The 20,951-nt window shown below is 51.1% G+C and overlaps 1 non-coding gene across 1 annotated transcript; it reads left to right on the top strand.

Annotated features, from left to right (window-relative positions):
- The first annotated feature begins 18,912 nt into the window (after positions 1 to 18,912).
- LOC133065766 (U5 spliceosomal RNA) lies at positions 18,913 to 19,025 on the top strand. Its single transcript, XR_009695014.1, has one exon. It is a non-coding gene; the product is annotated as a U5 spliceosomal RNA (small nuclear RNA).
- Positions 19,026 to 20,951: the final 1,926 nt, after the last annotated feature.

The following is a 20,951-nucleotide window of genomic DNA, read 5'->3' as shown; positions in this document are numbered from 1 at the left end:
CACTATTTTATTTCCTGGATGTGGTTTCATAATGCAGGGTTTCTGCTCCAGCCTAGCATCATTAACAGAGAAGAGTTAATGAATATAAAAGCGTAAAGGCTAATTACACTTTAATTTACAATCATGGTCTCATTTTGGGACCACATGAAATCTGTTTTGAAAACAATTAAAAAAAAAAAAACCCGCTCTTGCCCTGGTAAGTGGAGGGACCCCGGCCAGGAGCCCAGCTCTGCCTGCCACGTCGTGGCTGAGCGGCACTGGCTGGCACCGGTCCCCTCCCTGGCGCCATTACTAGGAGGCTGGTGAGGCCAAGTTCAGCGCCCTGTGACTCTTTTGTTCCCAGCAATTTTCCTCTTGCTTCCAGGGTCTGCGGGGAAGAGTTGGGGGAGCCGCATCTGGCACACCAGTGGTCTGACCATGCTCTTTTGACTTCGCATCACATTGAACCATGCCGTTTGTAGTTACTTAGTGGTTTTAAAAATGGTGGCAATGGAAATTCATGTGTGTGTGTGTGTGTGTGTGTGTGTTGGGGGGGTAGTGGCAGAGGATGCTGACATTTACTAAGTTCCTGTGTGTGCCAGACACTATGTTGGGTACTTTTACATATATTATTTATTTCTCGAAATTGCTTATCAACGGCAATTAGTCTCCCTGAAATTTGAATTAGTCCTTTTGAAATGTTTAATGGAACTCTGGAATCCTTGTTAATTTTCTTAGCATAATAATAGCATTGTAGTTACGTAGAAGAATGTCCTTATTCTTAGGAGATGAAAAGAAATTTGTGGGTGGAAGGTCATGACGTCTGTCACTCACTTCCAAATGGCCCAGGAAGGTAATTTACGTATATTATATATACGTTCTTTTTTTTCTCTCAGGTGGTGCTAGTGGTAAAGAACCTGCTTGCCATGCCAGTGAAGGAGACATAAGAGACATGGGTTTGATCCTTGGGTCAGGAAGATGCCCTGCTGGAGGAAATGGCAACCCACTCCAGTCTTGCCTGGAGAATCCTATGGACAGAGGAGCCTAGAGGGCTACAGTCCATGGGGTCGCAAAGAGTTGTACACAACTGAAGCAATTTAGCACATATATGTATATTTATATATAAATTCTATATATTTTAATATGTATAATTTATAATATATGATATATATAATATATATGTGTGTACATACATAGAGAGAGAGAGTGAGAATGAGGGAGACAGAGACCCAGAGAGAGAAACAGAGATAAATGGGCAAAGTATGAATTGTTGTTGAATCTTGCTGGAGGGCATGCAAGAGTTCAGTGTGCAGTCCTTTCAACTTTCCTGCTTTGAAAGCTCATAATAAAAATGGGAAAGAAAAAACATCCTCCCAACTGGCTGCCGTGAACCGCTTTACCTTCTTTTCTTGTTAAATAAACTCTTTTTCTCCCAAATGAGGGAAAAAGTCCATTTAATTAAGTCCAGCATCTGTCTGATTTTGCATTGTGGATTACTGGAGTCTGGAATAATAATTAATCAGATAATCAAATAATAATTGATTAAACAAATAAGCAAGAAAGCCACATAAAACCTCAGAGGGGATGGCCTGCAGTGGGGCCTGGTTGTCATTTGCTTCTGAAACCCTCAAGAACAATCATTTAAAGACGTCCCACCAGCTGCTGCGCATTTATGCGAAGGGGGCAGTAAAGAGCCCTCTCAGTATTAGCTGAGTCACCCGTAGGAATTCATCCACAGGAAATATGGGGGTTGGGCTGCAGCATTATTTGTGTTAAACATAACAGTGAAGTGAAAGTCACTCAGTCACGTCCGACTTTTTGCGACCCCATGGACTATATGGAATTTTCCAGGCCGGAATACTGGAGCGGGTAGCCTTTCCCTTCTCCAGGGGATCTTCCCAAGCCAGGGATCGAACCCAGGTCTCCCGCATTGCAGGCGGATCCTTTACCATCTGAGCCACAAGAGAAGCCCTAAACATAACAGTGGGGATGCCCAAATAGAAGAATCCGAAAATAAAACAACACAGTGCATTTTAAGACTTTCTGTAATTCCTACACAGTTTGGTAAGAGGGTCTGCGCTCCCCACCTGTGACTCCACCCCCTTGGCCATAGCTGATTGGGTCAGGCAGACACAGTACTCAAGCGGGGCCAATCAGAATGGCTGCCCCAGAAGTCTGGAAAAGAGACTAAGGAATCCCAGTGCTGTCTGAATCTGGGAACCGTTTCCGGCCATCCTCTGCCCGGTGGACTAAGGAACCCGCATGCCACGAGGAGTACGGAGCAGCCCTCGCGGAGAGAAGCAGAAGACAGCGGGGGTGCTCTGGGGAGGCCGGACAATCCTGCCAGGCCTCATCGCGGTCCTGCCCTTGGCTTTTAGGAGATTCCACTGTAGTGTTCTGTTAAATTCCCTTTTTTTGTCCTGTTGAATCTAGCTTGAATGGATTTCTGTTGCAATCAAAATAGTCCTAATATAGTGAACATGTCTTGTTTTAATAATATGAAGGAAAATTATAGAAAATTATAGAAATCACAGTCATTTACTGTGCGGCCCCGGCCTGTGCAAATGTTTCAGATCCATGCCTGGTTATTCCCTCTCTGCCTGGTGTTGCAGAGCCCTGCCCTGCAACTGAGCTTCCCAGGCCTCTCAAATGGCCAGTGGGAGGCCCTGGAGGAGACAGGAGGGCAGGAGAAGGGAGAAGCCAGGCTATTTCTCTCCCTGTCGTCCTACCCTGGGCAGCCTCTGATAGGGACCATGCTCTCTCTGCAACTCCACCCTGATGGCCCCTGTGAACCCCATCTCCTCCTTTTGTGCTGCCCACACAGTGGGGAGGTGGCTGTCTGCTTCAATGATATCTGGGTCTCTGTTCCATTCCTATTGGCTTCTCAGCATTTTGGTTACCTGTGCAGTTAATTGCCTGTATCAAATTCCACCTGTTGAAGTACTGTTTACATGGTTGAATGCTGATGGAAACACATGATCTCATTTTACTTTCGAAATGCCCCTCTGAGGGAGATATTAGGATCCTCACTTTGCAAATAAGGAAGCTGATGCTCAGAGAAGCTAAGTAATGCACCCCAAAGTCACACAGCTCTTTGAGCTCTTACTATTGGGCTGTTGTGTTTAGTCACCTTGCTTAGTTAGAATGGTCTTACCTTGTGGCTCAGTTGTTAAAGAATCCGCCTGCAATGCAGGAGACCTGGGTTCGATCCCTGAGTTGGGAAGATCCCCTGGAGAAGGAAAAGGCTGCCCACGCCAGTATTCTGGCCTGGAGAATCTCATGGACTCTGTAGTCCATGGGGGTCACAAAGAGTCGGACACGACTGAGTGACTTTCACTTTGACTTTCTTAGTTAGAATGAGGGCTTCCCAGGTGTCGCTAGTGGTAAAGAACTTGCCTGTTAGTGCAGGAGACACAAGAGATGTGGGCTCAATCCCTAGGTTGGGAAGATCCCCTGCAGGAGGAAATGGCAATCCATTCCAGTATTCTTGCCTAGAAAACCCCATGGACAGAGGAGCCTGGTGGGCTACAGTCTGTAGGGTTGCAAAGAGTCGGACACTACTGAAGTGACTTAGCATGCATGTATAGTTATAAAGAAAAGTTATTAAAGACATGCAACAAGAAACAAATCCTGGGCAAGTGCAAGACTGAGATTGGCCCTGCAGGCCTGGAAAACTCCCTCAGGCAAATCCAGCCCCTCTCAGCCCCTGTACAGCACAGGGACTGGGCCTGGAATCTCAGGCCTCAACTTAGTAGCTCAGAGCCCCTGGGCATGAGCCTTTCTGAGCCCAGGTCTCTCCTCCATGATGAGAGAGAAGTCAAGTTTAAAGGTCAGATCCCCCAAGAGGCAGCACAAACACACCTCAGACAACAATGGTGGTTACTGCACGTGGTCAAAGTGCTGCCTGTAGCCTGGAGTGGAGTCACCCCATAAGCCTATTCAGGTCTTGTGCCTGCATCGCCTCCTCCTCTGGGGCCTCAGCCAGCTGTGCGGATGCAGAGGAGGGATGTGGATGCTGTGTTTCAGTTACTGATCCACCTTTGTCCAGGACCAGTACCACCTGTTCTCATTGACTTAGGATTTTTCTTGTTTCAAAATCTATGTCCATTTTTCATATCCATGAACTATTTGGGCTTGAAGGACTGGTTCTATTTTTTTCCTGACACATGTGAAGTGAAATGTATTAGAGGAAAAATGCTTCTGGGAGCCCATGGGCATTGATGATAGGGGCCAGGAAAACTGTGCCCCTGCTGTTAGCCAAGTGACCCCAGACATATGACTTCTCCTCTCTGGCCTCAGTTTTCTTACCTATAATCTTGGTCCCTATTTCAGGGGTGTTGTCAGGGTTCCTTCAACTAATTCAAAGGTCCAGAGGACAGGTACCACCTACAATTATTGTTTTGTTACTGTTTTGTTATTGTTGCCAGCAATCTGTGGCCTGAGTGGGTCCCTTGTGGCCTATGGAAGTATAAGGCCAGATTCCAGGGCTTCTCTGGTGCCCCAGGCCAGGCAATGGGGTGAAGGGTGGGCACCCTAACTTCTGTGGAGCTGTGGAGACAAGCAGTCTGCAGCCCTTAATTATTATTATTTTTTAAATTCTGCAACCAGGGATGGAACCTGGGCGCCCTGCAGTGGAAGCATGGAGTCCTGACCACAGGACCACCAGGGCATTCTTTTCTGAATTAATTAATTAATTTGCAGCCCTTATGAGTGACTTCTAATCTGGGATGGTTGGGAGGCTCCTATCCCCTGGTGAGCTTGTAGCTCTGGTACCTGGCATCTCCTCCTCTCAGGTCTGATCCCTTTTGTGCATTCAACTCAGATTCCCAACTCAGAGTCATCTGGGGAATTAGCTTGAGTCTCCATTTTGGCATCAGAGGGAACTGGGTGCAAATCCTGTCCTGCTGGGCAAGCTCTGTGACTCTGAGCACATGGCTTAACCTCTCAGAGGCTTTGTCTCTTCAGGTGTGAGACGGTAGTGCTGGTGATACCCCCTCGAGGGCTCAGTCATGCAAGTCCTTACTGTTGACTGGGCCAAGGTGGGTGTTGGTGGAGTGATGGGGATGTGATCTGGTGCAGAAGGACCTGGTCAGGCGAGTGTTGCTATAGTAACAGTAAGAATGGCCACGTTTATCGAGCCCTCACTATGGGCAAGGTGTACTGCTAAGCGCTGGATGTGGGTCCACCTGGGGCTCACTCAGCCTCTTCTTCCCCGCTGCCAGTCTGAGAGCTGATGGAGACCATGATGGCTGCATTGGATGGAACTCTACCTTCTCCCTGGCCTTTGCCTGCCCAAAGAGAGAGTCCATGGGCATCCCAGAAGACCAGCCGGGCCTGAACCAGGAGGCCTTCTGGAGTTTCATGGGCACCTGAAGAGTTGAAGCTGGAGGGCTGGCTGAACTTCCATCCACGCCTACTTTGCAGATAGAAACACTAAGGCTCAGAGCAGAGAAGGGCTTGTCTGAGGTCCCCACAGTGAGTTAGGAGCCCAGACTTCCTGTTTCCCCACCGAGGCTATGGTGACATTTCCCTTATGGTGGGGAAACAGCCAAGGGATACGGTGATGGGACAAGGACATAAAGATAGCCGTGCCACCCACCCCGTGGTTCTGGAAGTTGTTTCCAGGCAGTTGTCCAGGGGAATTCCTGACTTGGAGCCAGGATGTCTGACTCCTTAGAGGCCGCTTCTCTGGTGGGACTCTAAAGGGAGCCAGTGCTGGGACCTGAGCTGAAGGTCTGGGGGCAAAATGAAGACTCCACCTGCAGGTGCTTGGACCCAAAGTGACCCTCCTCCCCCTGCCTGCTCAGCCCCCCTATCTCTAGCTCCCCTACTCATTCCATTCACTTCATCCTTCTGAGATTTATTCCCGAGTCTCGAAGCCTGGAAATAATTTGCTGACAAAGCCCCGTCCTCGGCAGGTGCTTTAATTGGTTTTGTGGGAGCAGGTCCGGGAGCATCTATTTAGAAGGAAATAGAAATTATGGCGGTGCTGCCCGTCCTTTCTCTGTAATGGGGACTGTGGAGTGTGTCTCTGTGTGTGTATGTGTGTGTGTGTTGCGGGCGGAGGGGGGAGGGCTGCTCAAGGAAAGCAGAGACCCGGTCACAGAGGCTGTGGGTTCCTGGGCAGGGGTGTCTGGGACAACGGGGAGTAAGGGGTAGGGGCTGCAGGCCGCCTGCCTCCTTGGCCCTGGACCAGCCTTGGAATCAGGGCAGGGCAACTTCTCAGCCTCGTAGAGCTGAGGGAGGGAGAAGGCGGTGGGCTGGAGGGATCCCAGGTACCAGGACACGGCTGGGCTTAGCGATCAGGAGCCTCGTGTCTGTCCTTTTCCAAGGACACCCTAGCACCTGCGGGTGGGCATCCTCTAAAACACAAATCACAGTTGTAACTCCTTGACTCGAAGCCCTTCCATGTCTCCCCACTGCCTTCAGAACAGAGCCAAGTCCTTAGCTTGACATTCAAGGTCCCTCACAGTCTGTCTGTCCTTGGAAAACAGATGACCTCCTCAGCCATGTCTTTCTTTTCTCCAATTCCCAACTGCTCCCTACAGTAGTCTTTATTCACCTGTCTTCCTGTGTGCCCTGCCCCTTGATCACCTGGCAACTGCCTCTTGACTGAGAAGATCATCCCTACTCTCATTTTATAGCCTAGGAAATGGAGGCTCAGAAAGGTTAAGTCACCTGCCAGAAGTCACACAGCAGGGCTGGGACTCCAACCCAGGACTATCTAGTACCTAGTCCCATACTCTTAACTACCAAGGTACAGATGGGAATTAGCCAAACTCCTGCAGGCCTCTGAGCTCCACGTCTTGCCCTGAAATATCCCTGCCTGCATTTTTCCATTGGCAAACTCTTATGCATCCTTTTAAAGCCCACTTGACGTCACTTTTTTTGGGAATCCTTTCCTGACTGACCCCTCCCATGTCCAGTCTCTCCTTTGAGCTTCCCCAAACCACAGCCAAGCCCTCATCTCAGCTCTGATCTCTGGGTTTGTCTTTGTTTTGTGTTAGTGTCTGCCTCCTGCTCTTCATCCCTCCCTCCAGACAGAACTCCAGCTAAACCATTGACCCCACAATGAGGACTGCAGCCCTGAAGCACAGATGGGTCAGATCCTGGGACCTGAACTCTTTTCTTGCCTGGGGTATTGAGCCGCCTAGACCACAGCTGCTCTGTGTGATCCTGAGAAAGACCATGCGTCTCTGTGGACTCAGCGTGCCCATCGTAAAATGGGAGGATCAGTCTGGAGGCATCTGACTCTTGGGGACTCTGAGGGCCAGGCTTGGGCTGGAGCCTTACCAATGTGACTGTGACCTTTGTGATGGGTGTGGGGGTGGCCACTCTCCATGTCAGGGTGGGTCACATCAAAAGGCCAGTGCTGATGCCTGGCATGGGTTCCGCATGGTAACCGTAGACAGGGCTGGTAGAGCTCTGAAGTGGGTCTCGAGTCAGGGCTGCAATCTCAGCTCTGCCACTCACCTGCTATGTGTGAGCTCAGGCAAGCCCCCCGACCTCATGAGCCTCGGTCTCATCTGTAGGATGCAGTAATAATAATAACCACCCCACAGGGTTGATTTGCTGTGAGGATCGCAGGACAGGTCCTGGCCCAGAGCATGTGTCATGAGTGCAAAAAACTGGGTGCCACCTCCCTGCTAGCACAGAAGGGGGCAGAGGGGGTCCTAAAGGATCTCTGTGCAGTTAGACAACCAGACTGACTCACAGAGACCAGGCCAGTGCTAAGGGGCTCTCGTGGGTCTTGGTTTCCTGGCCCCAAGGTGGACCCTGAGGCTGGGGCTCCTAAGGTTTTTTTTCCTGTTGTGATTTTTTTTAAAGACTCCAGAACGCTAGTGGTAAAGTACCCACCTGCCAATGCAGGAGAGATGGGATGCAAGTTTGATTCCTGGGTGGGGAAGACCCCCTGGAGGAGAGCATGGCAATCCACTCCAGTATTCTTGCCTGGAGAATCCCAAGGACAGAGGAGCCTGGCGGGCTATATAGTCCATGGGGTCGCAAAGAATCGAACAGGACTGCAGCGACTTGGCACGCACACGCATGTGATTTTTTGGGTTTGTTTTTAAGACTCCAGGACAGTGTTAAGCGGGTGCGGGCAGTTCCTGGACAGATGGGCAGCGTGTGGGTGGGTGGGCTCAGAGGAGGGCTGGGGCGGGCAGAGGCAGGCGGTGCGGGGAGGAGACCAATACGACCCAGGAGGTGGCCGGCCGGGTTCGGAGACCCCCATTCACATGGCCCAGAGTCAAGGTCCCGGCCAGGTTTCCCCGCGTCCCGGCTGTGCGCCCCGCCTCAGTCTCCCGCTCTGTCAAACGAGGAAGCAGCCCCCGCGCGTGGCCGGGCTGGGGCGCGAGCAGGGTGGCCCGGGCAGGCGGCGGCCGCGGGGCTGTGGCCCGGCTCCCGGGCCCCGGCGAGCGGCGGCAGCTCCTGCCCCTTCCACGCGGCCGCTCCGGGAGGGTGTCTGCGGCCCCAGTGGAGCCGGGGAGAGGAGGAGCCACCACCCACCTCGGCGCCCCCGGGCTCCGGGCTCGAGCCCGCGCAGTGCCGACCGCAGGGGGCGCCACGAGGCCGCGGTTGGGCCTCCCTGGCGGCTGCCGCTACCCGGCAGAGAGGGGCGGCGCGGGGCCGGGGCGGAAGTCTCGGCCGCTCCCGAGCCCGAGCGTCCCGCCCCGCCGCCGTCGGGCAGCCGGGACCCCCGCGGGTGTTTGGGGCGCTTGGGGTCGCGCCCCCGCCGAACGAGGCCCAGGCCCAGACGGATGCGCGGGCATCCGATCGTCGACCCTCCCGGTGCACCGTGGCCCCTGCAAGGCCTTCCCGCCGTGTGTGTCCGGCTCCGCGTGGCAGCGGGTGTGCGCGGGGTCCGGGGTGTGTGTGAGCCCTTGCTGATCCACCGCGTGTGACAGCGACCGCGGGCGGGAACGCGTGCACCGTGTGTGTCCTTGGGGAGACCTGCTGTGGCGGGCCGGGTGCGCCGGGTCCTGGAGGGCCGGGGACCCTTCCTTAGTTGGCGCCCCTCCGCCCCGCAGGCCAGGCAGGGGTGAGCAGGGGTGGGGGTCCCAGGCGGGATCTGCAGGCCTGGGAGACGGTCACAAGGGCAGGCAGAGGAAGGAGATCTCTTCCCCCCCTTCCCCTTCCCATCTCCAGGATCCCTGGCCTCCTTCCCCAAAGAGAAGACCGGAATGGGGATTTCCTCCCCTCCCGGAAGAAAGGGAGCTGTGTATGTGTGTGTGTTCCGGTATCCTCTTGATCCTTGAGTACTGGGCTGAGAAAGCTCTTGATCTCTAGGGATTGGATCACTCCAGGTCCCAGGGAGAAAGCTCACCCCAGGGATGAGGTTAGGGTGAAGCAGGGACCTGCACCTTGGGAGGAAGTGGAATTGACTTGCCAGGGGGTCTTGACTTGGAGACTTGACAAGGAGACTTGACTTGGGAGGGAGTGGAATTAAAACCAGCAACAGCAGGGGGCCTTGGAGGCAAGTGAGCTGTGTCTGGAGACTTTGAGCCCAGGGACTTCTATAGGCCCTTTCTAGCTTATTCACACAGAACCTTTGAGAATCCACACAGAACCTTCCAGAAGCACTTGCCCTGAGCCAGGCTCTGCCCTGGGAATGGTGAGGGAAGAGAGAGGAGGTTTAGAGAGGACTGAGGCCCCGCCCCCACCAGGTAATTCCAGTCCAGCAGAGCAGGTAGGACTTACCGTTGGCAGCACATGTAGGAGGGATGTGGTCAGAGGGGGAAACAGGAAGTGGGGTCGCCTCACAGGACCTTAATGCCAGAAAGAGGGAAATCTGGACTTTCTCTCACAGGGGCCAACAGTGTGCCCTGTCCCTACTCCAAAGCCTGCTCCGCCCCTGCAGGTGGGGATTCAGAGCACAGGTTCAGAGCAATGGAAGGGGGAGCTGGGTGATTTGATGGGTTGCTTAACCTCTCTGAGATGTTCGTAAAACAGGCTTTGTAGTAACTTGATTTTGAGGTCCCGCAGTATTTCCCCCTTCCCTAGTGGTGGCAAACCCAGCACCCACCACCAAGTACAAGGAAGAAGGTGCCCTCCAGGCCCAGCACATCACGGTCTGCCGTCCTGGCACCATGACTGGTTCATATACGGGCGCAGGACCCCACTCCTGGCCAGAGGCTTTCCCACAGGACAGGCTGTAGGAATTGTCACTACTTATTCTTGCTTTGGCTTTTTAACCTGTTATTGACTTTAGAATGTTTGCATTTTTGCTATTTCTGCTATTGGGCAAGTCCTGAGCAGTTCAGAAATACAAAAGGGGCTGCTTTGTGCGTAGGTTGGTTCATTATTGGTGGCAGCCACGCGGAGCAGGTGCAAGAGCTGAGGTTGGGAGTTGGACAGACCTCAGAGTCCCCATCTCTGTAGCTTCTCCCTGAGGGACTCTGGACAGTTTCCCTGGAGTCGGGGGGGGACAAGGACCCAGGGAGGATCCAGCAGGCAGAATAGTTGCTGGGCTGGACTGGGGAGACTGGGGGTGGGGGCGGGGGCGGAGGGGGTGCTGCAGTAGCTGCAGGTGGGCTCTGAGCCGTGGACACCCAGAGCCCTGCCAGCTCGGGTCACCAGGTCCCCCCATGACTATGGTGGTAGCATCCGTGAGGTCTGCTCATTTCTCCCTCCTTCCCTCTTCTCTCTCTCACTCCTTCTCTCTCTCCCCTCCCCTTCCTGCCCCCACAGCCTCAGTCTCTTTCTCTCTTATCCACTTGACCAGGACAGTCAAGCAGCCTTTAAACCCAAACCCAGACAGGACCATGAACCTCTCCGGTTTAAAGCCCAAACGTGAATCCCTGTTGCTCTTGGACTGAGTCCTGACTTGGTTCTGGGCCCAGCCTGCCCCTCCACTTCCCTCTCACCGCCCCCCTCCCCATCCTTATGTGCTGGGTTCTCCCAACCGCTGAGTGCCAGGCCTGGAGCACAGCAGTAAGGGGCCAGGCTTTGGGATTTGAATCAGGACTCTGCTAGCTGTGTGCCCACCCTCTCTGCATCTCAGCTTCCCAGTCTACAGGAAAATAACAAAATTACCCACCTCAGGGGGAGGTGTGGGCACGCAGAGTGTTAGCACCGGGCCCAGCACCCGGAAAGGACCAGACCTGTGCGTGGCAGGCTTCTATTATTATTATTATCAGTGTCTGTGCAAGGAAGTCATCCCAGCCTCTTAACCCAGCCCCCCAGGAATCTCTGGCTTGCCAAGTCTCCCCTCCAGACTAGCTGCCCCTCTTCTTTCATCCCTCAAGGCTTTGTTCCCATAAGTGTGGAAGGACTGGAATCTTTGGGGTGGGGCTGTCATCACCCACCAGGGCTGCTTGTGGGTCCAGCTACCCCTCCCAGAAGCTCTGACCTGATAGGGGAGGAAGGATGGGGCACCTGGTTCCGGAGGGACTGAGATCCCCCAGAGGGATCCAGAGGATAAAGAGACAGCATTTCAAAATAATTGCAGTGATCAAGAAACACTCCCCATCCCATCCTGGATAATGGGAGGAAGACATTTAAGTCTTGAGTGAGCAAATTTGACCTGAGCAAACCACCTTGGGCAGAGAGGTGTGCAGGACGTCAGCTGGAGAGAGGTGACATGATTACAGGGTCATTGTCAACTAAATCCTTACTGAATGTTTGGTTCCCGTCATTTTTGTTGTCTAGGCTGATAGAAAATGTACTCCTTTTCCCAACATGAGAGAACAAGAGAATGCTCTATTTTCACACACTCGCACATGAGGTTTCTGTCTGCGATCCCATCACTGACACCCACCAGATGTTGCTGAGGAGGGTGTGGTTGAGAGTCATGGAGGGGAGAGAGATGGGGGTGCTGGGCCCAGGGAGGAGGTGGCGGAGCAGGGAGAAGTGGGTAGACTGCGGGTGTGTTTTGTGTTGGGGTGTTGACGATCCCCTGGAGGAGGGCACGGCGACCCACTCCACTATTCCTGCCTGGAGAATCCCATGGACAGAGGAGCCTGGCGGGCTATAGTCCATGGGGTCTCCAAGAGTTGGACATGACTGAGCAAATAAGCACAACACAGTGCAGACGCTTGCTGATGGATTGGTTATGGGGTGACGGACGGGAGGCGGGAAGGTCCTTCCAGCCATGTACAGCCGAGTGGATGGAGGCATTGCTGCTGGGAGGAGCAGAAGGTGGGGCCCCAGCCTGGCCTGAATGAGCCCTCTGAACCTTCGGCCCTGATCCATGCCAGGCTCTGGGAATCGGGAGCCCAGAGCGGCCTGCCTACCTCGGACAGGTAGGGTATGATATGTGGCCATGAGGGCCTTCAAGAGATTTCTAATTACTGGGACTTCCTTGGAGGCCCAGTGGTTCAGACACCGAGCTTCCACTGCAGGGGGCAGGGGTTCGAGCCTTGACTGGGGCACTAAGATCCTGCATGCTGCTTGTGGCCAAAAATGAAAAAAAAAAAAAAAAAAAAAAAACTAAAATAATAATAATGATAAAATGTGTTTGTGATCATTAAAAAATGTGAGCCCTGGGCAGGTGGGTCTGTCTATGGACATGGCTGTGATGGGTTGATCAGCTCAGGCAGGAGAACTTACCTGGCCAGGATCTCTCAATCCCATCCAACCCCTGTCACCTAGGGCCACGGGCTTTGTTATTAGAGAGTCAGGAAGGGATGAAGGAAAGAGTGAAGGCCAGGCCAAGTGGGTTTGACCATGCTCCGACTCACTGGTGCAGACATGGCTTCAAAGCTTGCTGATCTGCATGCTGCCCTGCCCGCCCCAACATAGACCAGTGGGGGAAACCTGCATGGGATCCAGGGGAGGCAGGGTGTGGTAGGGCCTTGTCTCTGGAGTCAGAGAGACCTAGGTTCAAGTTCTCCCACATACTATTTTGGGCAGCTGACCGTTTTGAGCCTCAGTCTCCTCATCTGTAAGATGGGAATATCGGTAGTTCCTACATCCCTGCTGTTTAGTTGGTAAGTCATATCTGACTCTTTTGCAACTGCATGGACTGTAGCCCACCAGGCTCCTCTGTCCATGGGATTTCCCAGGCAAGAATACTGGAGTGGGTTGCCATTTCCTTCTCCCAGAGATCTTCCCGACCCAGAGGTGAAACCTGCCTCTCCTGCTTGGCAGGCAGATTCTTTACCACTGAGCCACCAGGGAAGGCTTAGTGACTAAACAACAATAACATCCTTGTGGGGTTGCTGGGAAGATTAGAATCTGAGAGCACAGCAGACAGGAAGTACTCCATGCATTTTAACTGTCGTGATTGTCATTATTGTAATAGATCTCGAATGCAGCAGTAGATGTTCTTTCTACCTCCAGACCTTCTGAAGTTTTGCTTCCTTCTCTTTCCATGCCTAGGTCAGGGGTCTTGTCTCTGGAAGCCCCTCTGAACTCCCCCAGCACCCAACTGACTTGAGATGCCCCTTTGTCTACCGCCCTGGGCCTGGTATACTCTCTCCACAGTGGTTACTCAGTACTGGCTGTCTCCTTTCTCCCAGAGTGGCTGCCACGGGATGCTGGGTTTGACATTTTCTGTGTCCAAGTCCCACCCAGAGGCCTCAGATCGCCCAGCTCATGCATTCTGGCTCCCTGCTTGAATTCCAGATCACTTTCCTCTCAGATGAGCAGGGCCTGGGCAGGGCCCAGCAGTGGAGTGTGGAATGCCAGACAGTTTAGGACAGTAGGGAGGTCCTTGCTGGCCTGGGCTGGGCTGGGTGTGAGGAAGGGGCCTGGAGCTGGTGGAGACCAATGGAGGTTGAGCCCATGAGAGGAAGGTGGTGGCCATCTCCAGCTGGGGCATCCTTGATCACAGATACAGGTAATGAGGGGACAAAATGTGGGGAGTCCCTCTGGGGGGCCAAGGCCCAGCAGGGAGATGGTGTCGGCTGGAGGGCAGGGGCTGTCCCGCCAGGCCGATGCTCCACTGGCCCTGGGCTCAGGTCCATTCCAGGCCTTTCTTCTCTGGATGGGAAACCCTGTGTTGGGGTTTGAGTGGGGGGGAGGGATTTTATGGCTTGGGTGGAGGGGAAGCGGCAGACAGGAAGGGGGTAGATGGCTTTCCCGGAATCCCAGATCGCACTTTAATAATTTGTTTCAGAATTAATGTCCATTCACGCTGTCTTCACTGTTCCAGCTCATTGGAAGATTAAATAAAAACGCATGTCCTCCCCACCAACCCCAGTGGAGGGAGACCAGTCCCGTTCTTTCCGGCTAGGCTGGCTGCCTGAAGCCAATGCAGGAAATAAATCTCTCAGAGAAAACTACTTTGCTCACACGATTTCAATCCAACAGGGCACAGTGGCCCCAGTCACTCCTTGTTTTATTTAGCTGATAATCTTTTATTGTATCAGGAGAACCTCGCAGAAGCCCTGTGTCTTTACAGGCCTGCGGCCTCCTCAAACAGCTGGGCCGGGCCTCCTGGGCAGGCACGGGCTGGCTCTCTGCCCTGGGCACCCTGCCTTTGCTGCAGCCGGGTACCCAGGGAGGTGGTTGCTCAGGTGCCAGGGCACTGGGGAAGGGCCAGGGGGTGGCTGCCCCTGGCTGCAGGGCATAGGCAGGGCCTCGGTGGGAGTGGGACGGCTGTACTTTGCTTCTGGGGACCAGGCCTCAGGGGCCCAGCTTGTGGGGGCTCACCAGCCAGTTGAGGCCATGAGCAGACGACCAACCAAGACGTCACTCAGTCAGTCAGTCACTCCACAAATATTTATTGTGTGCCTTCTCTGTGCCAGACTCTGAGAATAAGAGGGTGAGGGGACAGACAGACACACAGACAGGCTCTGTCCCCTGGAGTGGCAGTTGCTCCTCCTGGGGTAAGCCTTTGTCTCATCACTTTGCCTGATTAAACTTTCCTGCTCTTGTACATTTTCTCTAAGGCGTAGTTCCATTCTTTTTTCCACTTGTTTTTTTATTTCATGTGGATTATCTAGTATAGAAGCCGACATTAATTTAATAATATTTAGAAATATTAGAAGCTAATGGGCTATTCTAAAAATAAGTAAAAATAAACCTTCACATCAAAGAGAGACATGACTGGATAAAGACAATGAAAAACTGTCAATCTTGGGGTCAGGAGAGAAAATCAGCCAGCATTAAGATACGAGGTGATTACTTTATCCAATTATCTATTTCTTATTTACTAAATTATTTTTCATTATGTATCCATTAATTATCCAATATTTATGCATTTTTCCCATTTTGTTTCAGTGTTGCCTCTTTTACACTAGTATCAGTTAAGCTTATTATGTATTAACTTTCCCACTCAAGTTCTTTGAGTCTAAAAATTGTATCTATCGTATCTTTCATAGTTCAATCTGGATCATTAGAGTATTTTGTATTCTCACTGGGGTTTAATAAAGTTCATGTAAAGATAGATTTGGCTTTCCAGGTGCCGCTAGTGGTAAAGAATCTGCCTGCCAGTGCAGCGGACATAAGAGAAGTGGGTTCGGTCCCTAGGTTGGAAAGATCCCTTGGAGGAAGACATGGCAACCCACTCCAGTATTCTTTCCTGAAGAATCCTATGAACAGAGGAGCCTGGAGGGTTATTGTCCAAAGGGTCACAAAGAATCGGACACGAGTGAAGTGACTTGGCTCGCACGCAGGCAAACATAGATTTGGCTCTGATTTCTTCAACACGTTTCTTGTTTTAAATTTTTCTAAATTAAAAAAAAAATTTTTAAGTTAATTATAGACTTACAGGGGCTTCTCTGATAGCTCAGTTGGTAAAGAATCCGCCTGCAATGCAGGAGACACTGGTTCGATTCTTGGGCTATGGGGTCACACTATTCACTGTTTATAGACTTACAGGAAATTGGGAAATAGTATGAAGAGTCTGGGATACCATTCCCCCAAAACTATCCCCAAAGGTAATATCTTTCATGGCTGTGATACAGTATCAAAACACCAGGGTAGGCAGCTTTAGGGTTGGATAATTTCAATAATTTTAAGTTGCCTTTGTGCTCCTGTGCCTCATTCCTGCTTTGCATTCCTTAACTGATGGTACCTGCCTGCAGGGTCGTGGGGGCACCCCTCAGTATTGCCAGGAGAGTGAGGTCAGGAGAGAGTGTGGGTGAATCTGATAGGACCCTGACAGCTTTCATGGTGGGCCTGCTCTGAACCAGGCCCCTACAGGCTCTGCAGAACCTACAGTGGCTGGACAGGCAAGGTTGTTGTCTTCCAGGGCTGCCCTGAAGTAAGCCCAGACTCTGGAGATTTTTGGTGGGAGGGAGTTAAACACCCTTTGTGGTAGACTGAAACGTGTCCCTACAAAATTCACGTGTTGAAGGCCCAACCCTTGTACTTTAGAATGTGAATGTATTTGGAGGCAAGGTCTTCAAAGAAGTAATTAAGTTACAATTTGGAACACTTCATGCAAAGATGGGAACAATTAAGGACAGAAATGGAAGGGATCTAACAGAAGCAGAAGATATCAAGAAGAGGTGGCAAGAATACACAGAACTGTACAAAAAAGATCTTCACGACCCAGATAATCACGATGGTGTGATCACTCACCTAGAGCCAGACATCCTGGAATGTGAAGTCAAGTGGGCCTTAGGAAGCATCACTACGAACAAAGCTAGTGGAGGTGATGGAATTCCAGTTGAGCTATTTCAAATCCTGAAAGATGACGCTGTGAAAGTGCTGCACTCAATATGCCAGCAAATTTGGAAAACTCAGCAGTGGCCACAGAACTGGAAAAGGTCAGTTTTCATTCCAGTCCCAAAGAAAGGCAATGCCAAAGAATGCTCAAACTACCGCACAATTGCACTCATCTCACACGCTAGTAAATTAATGCTTAAAATTCTCCAAGCCAGGCTTCAGCAATATGTGAACTGTGAACTTCCAGATGTTCAAGCTGGTTTTAGAAAAGGCAGAGGAACCAGAGATCAAATTGCCAACATCTGCTGGATCATCAAAAAAGTGGGAGAGTTCCAGAAAAACATCTATTTCTGCTTTATTGACTATGTCAAAGCCTTTGACAGTGTGGATCACAATAAACTGGGGAAAATTCTTCAAGAGACGGGAATACCAGACCACCTGACCTGCCTCTTGAGAAACCTGTATGCAGGTCAGGAAGCAACAGTTAGAACTGGACACGGAGCAACAGATTGGTTCCATATAGGAAAAGGAGTATGTCAAGGCTGTATATTGTCATCCTGCTTATTTAACTTATATGCAGAGTACATCATGAGAAATGCTGGGCTGGAGGAAGCACAGGCTGGAATCAAGATTGCCGGGAGAAATATCAATAACCTGAGATATGCAGATGACACCACCCTTATGGCAGAAAGTGAAGAAGAACTTAAGAGCCTCTTGATGAAAGTGAAAGAGGAGAGTCAAAAAAGTTCACTTAAAGCTCAACATTCAGAAAACTAAGATCATGGCATCCAGTCCCATCACTTCATGGCAAATAGATGGGGAAACAGTGGAAACAGTGACAGACTTTATTTTTCTGGGCTTCAAAATCACTGCAGATGGTGACTGCAGCCATGAAATTAAAAGACACTTACTCTGTGGAAGGAAAGTTATGACCAACCTAGACAGTATATTAAAAAGCAGAGACATTACTTTGCCAACAAAGGTCCATCTAGTCAAAGCTATGGTTTTTCCAGTGGTCATGTATGGATGTGAGAGTTGGACTATAGAGAAAGCTGAGCGCTGAAGAATTGATGCTTTTGAACTGTGTTGTTGGAGAAGACTCTTAAAAGTCCCTTGGACTGCAAGGAGATCTAACCAGTCCATCCTAAAGGACATCAGTCCTGGGTGTTCATTGGAAGGACTGATGCTGAAGCTGAAACTCCAACACTTTGGCCACCTCATGTGAAGAGCTGACTCATTGGAAAAGACCTTGACGCTGGGAAAGATTGACGGCAGGAGGAGAAGGGGACGACAGAGGATGAGATGGTTGGATGGCATCACTGACGCTATGGACATGGGTTTGGGTGGACTCCAGGAGTTGGTGATGGACAGGGAAGCCTGGTGTGCTGCGGTTCATGGGGTTGCAAAGTGTCAGACATGACTGAGCAACTGAACTGAACTGAGGTCATTAGGGTGGGCCCTGATCCAACAGGACTGTTTCAGCAGAGGAAATTAGGACATGCACAGAGGGATGACCACGTAAGAACACAGGGAGAAGGGGGCCATCTACAAGCCAAGGAGAGAGACTGTAAGAAACCAGCCCCACTTGATTAACTTGATCTTGCACTTCCGGCCCCCAAAAGTATGAGAAAAACAATTTCTTTTGTTTAAGCCACCCAGTCTCTGGTACTTTGTTATGGCAACACTGGTAAATAAACACTCTCCAATGTATTAATCTACATTCGGGGGAGTGAGTGAGATGGCCTCCAGAAGCTGATACCAGAAAAAACCCAAGATGCCCAGTTAAATTGGAATTTCAGATAAACAGTGAAGAATTTTTTTAAAACATATATTGAATGGGGCATACTTACACTGAAAAAATTCATTGTTTATCTGAAATTCCAATTTAACCAGGTGTCTTGTATTTTTATTTGTTACAACTGGCCACTCGGCCTCAGAACTGAGGCATTGACTCCTGCCAGGACCAAGGCTCAAGGACACACAGACCAGCCGTCGCTGCCCGGAAGGGGCTGAGAGCCGGAGGCAGCTTCCTGGGCCTGAGCCGCTCTCCCCAAATGGTTCCGTCTCCTGCACAAACATATTTATTGGGCTTGATGGCAAACAGATTATGCTTGTCCCGGGAAGGGCAATTCGAAAGAGAAAACCTTGAAGTCCGGGAAATAACGATGAGGGGAGTTAAATTAAAGTGCAGAAGACCCTCCCGAGAGATAGCGTCAGGGTGAGTTACAGGCCCGATAAGGGACTGGGGGCTCACAGAGGGGGCTCAGAAAGGTCACCTGGTGGTGCGCAGAGGACCAGGAATCATAAATATGGGGCAAGATGCCCAGCTGGGGTCTCCAGGGTGAAAATATTGGGGTCATTCCAAAAACAATTATCCTGCTTGGTTTGCTCTTCAGGTCTTGTAAATCTTTCACCTTTTATAAAAGATTTCTGGGGAAAGAAGCACTTTGGAAGCTTTAACTGATTTTTGAGGCTGCTTCTTGGTGGTTCTGTGAAAAGAAAACAGACAAAAGGGAAAAAGTAATTACCCAGCATTCTCAGGGGCACAGGGATGGGCTGACTGGATTCTTATTCCTGGGAGAGTTTAGGCTGCCCTGGGTTTTGACTCACTCTATTTGGAGTCTGGTTACAGTTTGATAATTAATGCTTTTTTTGTTTTGAATCCAGTCACAGTAGGGCTCTTGGTACCCCGTGGACACTGGTTTTTAGGGCAGCTGTGTGGCAGCCATATTGTTGGGTGTGGCAGCCATCTTGAGTGTTCAGGCAGCCATCTTGGTTGTGTGGCACTTGTCTTGGCCATGTGTACCGAGGCTCATGTGCCCACACAGAGCCCCTGAAGGTGGAGGATGGGTCTAGGTTGTCCTGGCCTAGGCTGGAGAATGGGTCTTGGCTGTCCTGCTCCATTGTATCCCCTGTGTTCTCAGGGTCTGTCCAAGGGAATCCTGGTTCAAGCTCTGTGCCTCTGTCCATGTTCCAGGACAGTTGGCAGCACCAGCAGAAGGTAGTCATTCATTCCACCAAAGTTTATCGATCACCTGTTATATGCTGGCCACTGCATTGTGCGTTGAGTCCTCAGGCTCAGCCAAGAGCTTCATCTTTGAGGCAACTACTTCCCAGGTGTCTCTGCCCCTCTGACCATACACAGCCACAAAACTGGCTTTACCTCAGACCTCTTGCTCCCATCTACTAGCTCATGTAATTGTCATGACCCTGTAGAGGAGGGATTATTAGGCCCATTTTATAGATGAGGAAACTGAGGCTCATAGAGGTGAAATGACTAGCTTAGTGTCACACAAAAATAGGGATTGAGGCAGAGCTAGGCAACCCAGGACTGAGTCTCACTCTCCTCATCTGTGCAATGGGCACAGGTGCTATGGTCCTGCCATGGTGGTGTGGTGTAGAGGCAAGGAGCCCATGAACCGTGGTGGGGCAGAGCCCAGGCTTAGAGCCTCTAGTCTTCTCTAGAGAGAGAGAGGCTGTTTTTTTATACAAGAAGACAAAGAGTTTCTCCCAGTCATCTTTTGCCATCTGCCAACTCCCAACAGGATATAATTATTCAAATTGAATAAATGTTTGCTGAATGAGACTTGGACTTCCTTTAGGTTCAAAGCAGACTGAAATGTAGAAGGATAGGGATGGGGGTCAGAGAGGGGAGTGGCTATGGGCTGCTGTGCCGGGCCATGCCTGCCCCATATTAAATTCAGAGCGTTCACATAGGAATACTCACTCTTCCATCCATTCACTCATTAAACAAACATTATTTTGTGCCAGGCTTGCTCTGGTATTGGGGTTACTGTGAGTGCAGAGCAAGGCAAACTCAATCCTCCAGGCCTAGACATCACACCCGGGAATGAGAGACAGACTGGAGCAAGAGAGGCCTGGGAAGAGGCTTTTGCTGGATGGAGGGTGATGATGGCTGCCTGGATGAAGGTGGAGTGGCCCTGATGAGCCACGTGGAAGTGTATAGGGTAACAGGCTCAGAGAGGTAAAGCAACTTGTCTAAGGTCACACAGCTAATAGGTGGCAGAGTTGGTTTGCTCTCAGTCTGCACCTGACCCTGCTTAACTTGAGCTGCCTAAAACAGCCTTGTCGCTCTAAGTTCTGAATGACCCTTATGTGGCTCTGGCCAAAAAAAAAAAAATGGTGTTTGGGAAACACTGCATATATCACTCCTTCCTGGAGCATGGTACATGGTACCCATTAAGGGCTCTGGGGGTTCCTGTAGAAAGGAACCTGCTTAGCCTGCATCCTCATGGGCTTCTGCTCCAGGCCGTGGAAGCACCTTGGCCAAGTCGATGCCTTCAGGGTATCAAAGTTGCTCAGCTCTGGTGGGCCCCTCCCAGAATGCACTGGAAACCAGAGACTCTATTCAGTGGTAAGAGCTCGAAGGGCCAAGGAGGACCATGACAGCTCAG

The sequence above is a fragment of the Dama dama genome, chromosome 11 (genome assembly GCF_033118175.1).
Source record: "Dama dama isolate Ldn47 chromosome 11, ASM3311817v1, whole genome shotgun sequence".
NCBI classification, from domain to species: Eukaryota; Metazoa; Chordata; class Mammalia; order Artiodactyla; family Cervidae; genus Dama; species Dama dama.
Note: the sequence above shows the minus strand (reverse complement) of the source record. Positions and strands in the feature narration are given on the sequence as shown.